Here is a 9,422-nt window from a genome sequence, read left to right on the forward strand (position 1 = left end):
ACGTTCACTAATTGGATTCTTGACCTAAATGAGTTTTATCTCACTATACTGTCGTGTATTCGAGCGAGTTTTCATGGGCTTCGGCCTTAGGCGAGGGTTTTTCCTTGATTAAAAGGTGAGTGTATCCCTATGTGGTGAATTTAGTCATTAACATATTTGAAGATTCGTTGACCGTTCAAAAAAAAACATGTGTTGTGATGGGAACTCGGTCTATATTAGTTTGGTTCGTGAGAGTATCGGTTTGGTTCTTACATCATTTTACAATGGGATATTGGTTTTTAATATTCATAACTTTCTCTCATTGGTAGATAACACTCCCAACTTTCGATTTGTCACCTACCACTCCCAACTTTCACCTTATTTTCATGTACCGCTCCCCGTCTAAATGAACACTAACCTCGTTAATGTTTTGGACTAAAAATGTCATTCAAATTAGTTGAGAGGTTAAACAGAAATTTTATTTTAACACACAACCTCCATTTCCGGCGACCTCGTTTTTTCCGGCGAATTTGAGTTTTCCGGCTATCTCGTCTTTTAGAACACCATATCCATCATTTCACCGAGCTTCATATGAATTGAGTTTTCCGGTGAGTTGCAGGTTTCCGGCGAACACCATATCCATCATTTCACCGCTCATCGCCCCAAAACCGCAACCCCCGCCACCACCAGTGTCTCACCCAGCCACCTTCCGGGATCGCCTGCGTGCTGGAAAATCGATTTGCAGGTTTCCGGCGAGCACCATCTTCATCATATCTCCACCGGTGCACAATCTTCATGATCTCCATCACCCTTTTACACCTATGAACCATCTCCATTTTCTGAAAGACGAGATAGCCGGAAAACTCAAATTCACCGGAAAAACGAGGTCAACGGAAATGGAGGTTAAGTGTTAAAAATAAAATTTCTGTTTTACCCCCTCAACTAATTTGAATGACATTTTTAGTCCAAAACATTAACGAGGTTAGTGTTCATTTAGACGGAGAGTGGTACAGGAAAATAGGGTGAAGTTGGGAGTGGTGGGTGACAAATCGAAAGTTGTGAGTGTTATCTACCAATGAAAGAAAGTTAAGAGTATTAAAAACCAATATCCCTTTTACAATCGATAAAAGAATCCCGGAATGTAAAGTTATAATATAATTAAAAGGATATGTAATGAAAAAGTTACGTCGTAATCCAAAAGGGACGATGCAAAACGTTTTTAATTAATTTTCGACTTCTTATAAGTAAAAGATAAATTTTATAAAAACACTCATTAAAAAAATCTAAATAGATAAAGAAAAAGTCAAAATTAGAACTGTGACCAATGGTTTCACATGCAACAGACTAACCCATTCTACCAACACAAACTCACAAAGTTGTTGTCCTGATTAGCTTCAAATGATAATTATATAAAAACTGATTTTTTGACATAAACCTTAAAAAATGCATCTTTAATATATATTATAATACTTCATAACTCATAGTTTTCATCCCTTTCAACTCAATAGTTTATTGATTTTATTTTTGTATTATTTTGTTTTTATATGCAGGAAAGAGCTTTTATAAGTGTCAACCGTGTCATGTTGACCATTTGAAGGTAGGTGAGTAAATTAATCACTTCGTAGCAATTTAAATATAACTCAGGCTGAAATAAACATTGTTTTTAAGTTGTTGTCTTTTTAATTATATTTGTTTCTTTCTTTCATTCTCAATTAACAAACTAGGTCACCCTATAAAAAATAAATAATTACTTTGTGATGCTTGTTATGCATAAAAAAAAGAATAATACAAATGACAAAAATACCAATACCTCAAATATAAAAAAATCACCCAAAAAAATGATGATAATAACGACGACAGTGATGGTGGCATTATGTGTGAAGGTGTGTTTTTAAAGAGAGACTATATGCATTATAGAATGGTTTTGCCATCAATGGCTTGAGTCATAGACATGGCATTACTCTATTAATGTGAAAATTATAAGGATAGTAGTCATTGTGTGTGAAGGTGTGTTTTTAAAGAGTGGCTACATGTAGTATAGAATGGTTTTGTCGTCGATGGCTTGAGTCATAACATGACAGTACTCTATTAATTAATGTGAAAACTATAAGGATGATTATAAGTGTATTCTATGAAAAAAGTCAGATATATTAAAATTTGTATGTGTAGTCATTGGCAGACCTACACTATAAGTGTAATAGTTGGTCGTACTCTGTAAAAACAAACTAGAGGTATATATGTATATTAAAATCCCGTCCAATTCCTATAAAATTTTGATACTAACTTTTTTCTAACCCCATGAAATTATTTTTGAGCCCGCCAGTGTATTTAGTGAACTTAATGCGATGTTTGACAAGTAAAATTTTGTCTTAATTTTTGCTAAGCAAGTATGTATCACCATTTGAAGAATATAATGTAAAAATGAATACGAAAATGAGTTGGTACTAATTTAGTATATATTATAGAGATTTAAATCAATGGGACTGGTTTATGCTCTATTATTATGTTTGAATTATGATGGTAGGTAAAGGGGGTGAAGCCAATAATCAACCTAAAGTTACCACACAAAATTTAAAAATAAAAGCATACATTAAAAAATGTATAATTATCCATATATGAATAGATATGTAAAAATTTTGAGAAAAGTATTGATGACATGTGGTTTAGTATGCTTGTATTTACAGATTTCCACTTGTTTATGTGAGTTAAGTAGTTTCTCATTTATATGCAAACAAAGTATTTATATGTGAATTTACTTGATTAAGTAGTTCTAATATGTGTGAAAAGTGTGAAAGTGACATGTTGAAATAATAATGATGATTTGTTCTAGTTAGATAATAGAACCATAACATGACATGAACGAGATGGTGGTCCATCCCTATGAAATGGATGTGTCACATGAGTGTTACCCAACACTTTTGGTAGGAAAAAAATAGTAGAAAGTTAATAACTCGTTGATATTTAGTTCTTTTTTGGATATAATGTGTTGAAACAACACACACTTTCAATTCATTATCAAACATATATTATAGACATACACGAATTCGTTGGTCAACTTGGTTTATTTGGATTTCATGTTACACATCGAGGATAATAGACTAGGGACGTCTATTTAATTGTGGGCTAAAAGAGTTGCAACTAATTAGCCATAGTTTGGGCTTAATGTTATGGAGCCATCCTCCCAAACTCCGTGTGGTGCCCGAAGGCTAGCCAATCAGTCCGCTCATGATCAGGGTTCTGCTGGTTTCGTCCTGCCTTGGACTCATCAGGTGAGTGACAACAGCTCGCAACCAGCGATGCGTTCGTCGTGCAAGCACAACTAGACATGTACACCTTCTTTTCCGCTGGGGCCATGCCCGATGAAGTCCGGGACGAGCCAACAAACCCAAGCATTACAACACAAACCAAGCATCTCTATCTTCAAATTTTTGGTCCGTGACATTCTCCCACCACCATAACCATGCACGTCCTCATGCATGCACATGTCGTCCCATACCGACGTGCAAGACTTAGACGTTGGTCTCCCCCAATGCCATGCATGTCTGAACGGCAAGCTCGTCGTCCCATACCAGCTCACAAGCCGAAGCCATGTGTTTTGAGAAGGATTCGTTCTGATAAATGAGACACCCGGTAGTTCAGCCAAAATGTGAGGTAGCCGTGTCGGTTAATTATGCCGTCGGATTATATGATGCTGACGTTCGCCAACCTAGCAGACTTCAAAACAGGTTACGACTCTGCTACACCGTAAAACTTTTAACACGAGCACGGTGTCATTCACTTCACTGGACAAGGGCGGAGCTCACGATTCCATACTCGCGGCTTACAAAGACTATTCGATCTTCTCCCACCACCATTGCATAACTCATCGTCGACTTTAAGCTCTTGTTGGTTGAGTGTGCACGTTCCAACGTATCCGAGGTTCGACCTGTTCTGATACCACTTGTCACGGAGCCATCCTCCCAGACTCCGTGTGGCGCCCGAAGGCCAGCCAATCGGTCCGCTCATGATCAGGGTCTGCTGGTTTCGCTTGGACTCATCAGGCGAGCGGCAACAACTCGCAACCAGCGATGCATTCGTCGTGCAAGCACGACTAGGCATGTACACCTTCTTTCCCGCTAAGGCCGAGCCCGATGAAGTTCGGGACGAGCCAACAAACCCAAGCGTTACAACACAAATCAAACATCTTGATCTTCAAATATTTAGTCCGTGGCATTAAGCTAACAACTAAGTTCAGGAATCATTGTGTCTTGGATGGATTAGTGTCTCATATATACGAGAGAAGGAAACTAAGCTTTTGGTGGAAATCAACCAATACTATTGAAGAAACACTAAATGACCCCGGCAGATTAAGGATAATCTTAGGGTTAAGTATATGTTTCCCACGAGGGTTAGGTCCGGCAAAGATGGTTATTCTTCTCGACCTGCAAAACAGACACCGTGAGCTCGTCACTGAGAAGGGGGGGGGGTTCCTCCTTGTGACCACCCTCCGGCGTGAGAATCATACTAGATTGCTCTGAATATAAGTGTATATTGAGAGAAATAGCTAGAGAGAAGATAAGATCCTGATACCGTTCCAAGGTGTTGGAGTATTTATAGCCGAAGGTATGTTTCCAAGCAGGTACGGCCAGCTGTATATAATATTCCTTTTCCACCAACCACGGGCTACGTTCGTGCCACGATGGGAGTTGGTGGGTAGGCAGCGGCTGATAGTGACATTTTGTACTGGAGCGTGCTCCTCCTCGTACTATTGTCGGTGAGCTGTCACCCTGTGATTGGTTCATGGGCTGCTTTTGTCAGATCTTGTCTATTTTGTCTATACCTTAGCAGGTATAGTACAAAAGATCTTCCAGAAGCATACGGACTGGCTCTTTTGGGCGGAAATATTCCCGCCTTGCTCATTCCTTCTTCATGTGACATTGCTGAAGTATAAGAGTTAGTGCCTTATGCGTGTAGCCTTACTGTTAGTGTGGTAGCCTTCCTTCTTGGCTTGTACCCACAGCTGCGGGAACAGGCAGGGTACTGTACCAAGGGAGGCTTTCCTGCGGGAACAGCTGGCTTACTGCGTGTAAGGTCTTCACTTCTGAGCATGGTGGGTCCTGCGGAACCAGTTGGTCTTTGCGCAGACGTACCTCTTCAAGGTGTGTCATGCGGGTCCAACTGGGCTTTGCGGGGACCTACCTCTTCAAGTCCCCCCAGTCCATTGTTCTTCTCATGAATTGTTAATAAGTGAGGTGAACTTTTGGACTTTAAGCAAGGGGTTTTGAAGATGGGTTTTTGTTTTTTAAGGTTTTCCGTGGGGATTCTTCCCGCAGTTTTCCTAATGTCACTTGCAGAAATTCCCGACTTTTATGCCTGATCGTTGGTTATGATGCGGGTAGGTGTTTAACCTCTTCGCAAGTCGGGAGCGTTGAGTTTCACTTGCATAGATTCTTCACGAGGTTTTGGTAGTTTTGAACATAGTGATCAGTTATGTTAAACCACCAATTCCACCTTGAAGCTTCAATCTAGTTCTCAACATTCCCGCCGTGCGGAGGTGTTACTTCTCTTTCCACAAGCATGGCCCATAAGATCCTTCTTGGCTTCAATTCCTTGCAAGTGCTAAGTATGTGAAGAGTTTCGCCTTGACACTGTACCCGCACTTGTCTTACGGTTTTTTGCTTCCCAAGGTAAGGGGGTATATTACCTCTTATTTTTGAATCTTTTTGAATCTTTTTGAAATTCGAAGAGTTGGTGAAAGGATAAGGACAGCCCAAACGGTTGAAGTGACGTTGGCGTCTCCTGACGGTTTCTTCTGACGGTTTCAGGACGTGCAGGAAGTTATGACGACGTGATAGTATGTGGTCAATCCGGACGCTTTTTCAGGCGCGTGGGCGCAAGTTTTCAGGCGCGTGGGCGCGAGTTTTATGGCACGCGTCCTTTTGACAGTTGTTGCCAGCTTGCTTTATCCACGTGTCGCCGTTTCATTGCACCTGCGCTTTCTCTCTCCTCCGCATTAAATTCATCGCATTCATTGCGATGAGTATATAAGGGGGGAGAGGGTGTATCTCATTCCATACTTTCACTTCACTCTTCTTCTTCTAAGCGATTTCCGGCGAATACTCAACTTTTCCGTCGAGCATTCTCCTGAAATCGCTCTCTTTAACATATAAAAAATGTCGTCTTCTACTCATGATCTCGAGGTTAATGTCGAGGAGTCCGATGTATACCTTGAGAACCCGACGTCTACGTCTGATAAGGACGATAAGAGTACTGCTGGCGAGTGCCAGTGTACTCTTTCTGTCGATTTATACCACTATATCGTCAAGAAGTTCATGCTCGAGCCTTATGAGCCTGAGTTTCCGGAGCCCCACCAGACGGTGTACGATGCCCCTAAGGGCAAGATAGGGGTCTACGCCTCGTTCTTCATATATGGGAATCTCAGATTCCCATTAATGAAGTTTGTATACCGTGTTTTGGAGAAACACGGTGTGCATTTGACGGAGGTGCACCCGATGGCGATTGCTAAAGTTCGCCACTTCGAATGGGTGTGCCGTATTCTGGGCATCGAGCCCCGCGTCGACCGCCTGATGACCTTCTACTCCTGGAGGTGCATCCAGGGTTGGTATACCTTGGTCACTCGGATCAAGGGGTCGAAGATCTGCGCTACCGAGCGCAGTCTTCGGTCTTGGAAGCGGGAGTTTTTCTACATCTCCGCTCGTGTCGTCCTCATCGCGATGACGTTCAAGAACGGGAGGGCACTCCCTAACCTTCACGCCTCCAACTACCAGGAGACGGAATGGTTCGCCAAGATCTCCCAGGTTCAGACTCCGGTGTATCGCTTCGCGGAGTCTGGGATGGTGATGCTTGGGATGAGCCGCGTGTGGAAGGATGCCGGGTCTGGGACGCCGCAGATACCCATCGTCCTTGAATACGGTTTGAACTATGCTCCTTACGGTATGCTTCGTCTTTTGTGTTGCTTTAGGGTTTTTCTGCTAACATTATTATCTTTTTTATTTCAGAGGGGAACGACCTGCAATCGCTCTTGCATCCGCGGGAGACTGGTGGTCCCGCACGGTTGGGTACTCGTGATCTTGACGAGAACGAGTTGCCCATCTTGGAGAAAACTGCGGATAGGTTCGTAGAAGTCTATCCGGCAGGTCATGAGATCCTAAGCGCCACTCGGCCAGGTAATAAGTTCTTCAATCCTCGTCCTCTTCATGCTCAAACTTCTGCTGGAATTCCTCTGATTTTGTCATCTTCTGATGAGGAATCCGCAGGTGGGCCCTTCTTTGTGAGGAAGAAGAAGGCTGCTGGCGGGAAGGGCAAGGCGAAGGTTGCTTCCGTCGTCGACCTGGGGAATCAGTCTGATTCCGAGACTGAGAGTGAGGAGGCGGCGGGGAACCTTGGTGGTGGTGGCGAGACCATTGTCTCAGAGGTTGAGACAACTGTCGCTTCCGAGCCACCAAACGTTGCGACGGATACTGGCGTGAAGAGGCCAGTCCCATCGGGTCTATCTCCACCTGTTAGGTCTTTCAGGATCAAGAAAGCCAGTAAGTATATTTTTTGTTCATCTTTTCCGCATTTCCTTCCGCCTTTGTTTTAATATCTTTTGTTTTTCTTCATGCAGGAGTGGACTTATCCGCTTTTGAGAGCGGTGCAGGAGGGAGCAGTTCAGGACCCACGACGGTAGGTTTGGTCAACCTATCCGAGGCGATGACCCAGGCGGCTGCGCCTGTTTCCGGTGTTGGTTCAGTTGCTCATACTGTTGAAGCAACTGTTCCAGTTATGACGTCATCTCCGCCGGCCGTCAGTGCCATCTTTACCACATCCTTCACTGGGCCGGCGGTGACTTTTTCTGCGAGCTCCTCCGCAGCGGCGACCATGGTTGTGAGTTCATCTCCAATGAGTTCACCTCCGATGGTCTCTACCACGGTGGCTTCTACCATGCCCCCTCCGGTGTCAGCGACTACCTCGTCCATGGCCGGTTCTTTAAGTATGTTTGGGGTTGGGACCTCTAGACTTACCTCTGTTGAGGGGGTCCAATCTTTGCCTCCTTCCCATCTCCTTGACCTCTTGGATGGATATCCTCTAGGTTTGGGTGATGGGTTTGGCGGCTACCGGCCTGGTTCCGACCCTACAGGTGCGTGGGGTTATTTTGGCCTATTATCCATTTTTATCAATTTTTCCTAACTGTTTTTTGTTTTGCAGTTTCGGATTCCAATGAGGTGTATGCTCCACGGTGGAATATCCGCCGGGGAACGACCCTCTGGACGGCTGCTGACTGCGTCGACTGGGCGCGCCATGCCGCCCCAAGCGGTGCGTTGGGGGAGGCAATGGCTAGCTACCAAGAGGGCAGGTTGTCCAATGAGCTCTGAATCCTCCTTGCCCGGATGCAGCCGCGCGTCGAGTTACTTTGTCGTGAAAACGACAAGTTAAAGACTGCGCGTAGCCTGGAAGTGGCTCAGGCGCGAGCATTGCGGGAGGAGAACAAGAGGCTTGCTGCCACCGCTGCGGAGAAGGAGAAGGCCTTCAAGGACCTTGAGGTCGAGATTCAGGCCAGGCATGAGGCCCGTTCCAAGGCTACCCAAGCTGTTAACGAACAGCTTAGGTTGGCCAAGGAAACTGCGCGTAATGCGACCGAGAGGGCCACCAAAGATGAAGCCGTTGCTGAGCCTCTGCGCACTGAGAACGAAGAGCCCAAAGCCAAACTAGAGAAGCTTCAGCAGGCTCATGATGCTTTGGCTTTAGAAGATGCCAAGAAGCTCCAAGAGCTCCTGGATCAGAAGAGTATGCTTGATCGCACTGAGCGCAAGCTTAAGGGCGTTGAAGAGGCTGCTGCTAAGGATGTGTTGATTGCCAACCTCAACAAGAATGAAGCCGAACGCGCCCGCGATCAAGCTCAAGCTACCCTTCAAGAGGCTCTGACAAATAAGGAGTGGCTTCTGCGAGAAGCGTTGCCTCAGGTACGCATAGCTCCATAATTTTTTTTTTTGCTTTACGCTTTTCTTTATACTTAGAAAAGTTTTTTATATATATATTTTTTTGTAGGTTGTGCATCGGATTTTCGCGAACACATCTTATGACGATGCCATGAGTGCAGCCCTCAACGCTTCTCATGAGGATGGGGAGAAGGCTGGTTTCCTGCTTGGTCTAGGATTTGCAGAGAAGGGCATCCCGCCTTCCAACTTTCCTTTACACGATGTAGACACTGAAGCTGCCTACGACCAAGCTGTGAACCAGTATGCTGCCTTCCCGCATCCGGTTGTGGAGAAGGTGAACGAAATTACGGCTGCTGATGACGGGCTAGCTGTTCTCAAAGCTTTCCTTGAACCGCCACAGCCAACTGATGGTGCGGGTTCAAGTGGGTTTGGAGGGAGTGGTCCCGAAGCTTGAACCTTGAGATCCCTTCCAACCGTTAGGATAGATTTGTATTTTTGTAGGCGGGTAGATACCTAGCCATTCTT

Source organism: Bidens hawaiensis, unplaced genomic scaffold, assembly GCF_021521415.1.
Source record: "Bidens hawaiensis isolate Kalapana, Puna unplaced genomic scaffold, B.hawaiensis_p1.1 tig00077489_1, whole genome shotgun sequence".
In the NCBI taxonomy this organism is placed as follows: domain Eukaryota; kingdom Viridiplantae; phylum Streptophyta; class Magnoliopsida; order Asterales; family Asteraceae; genus Bidens; species Bidens hawaiensis.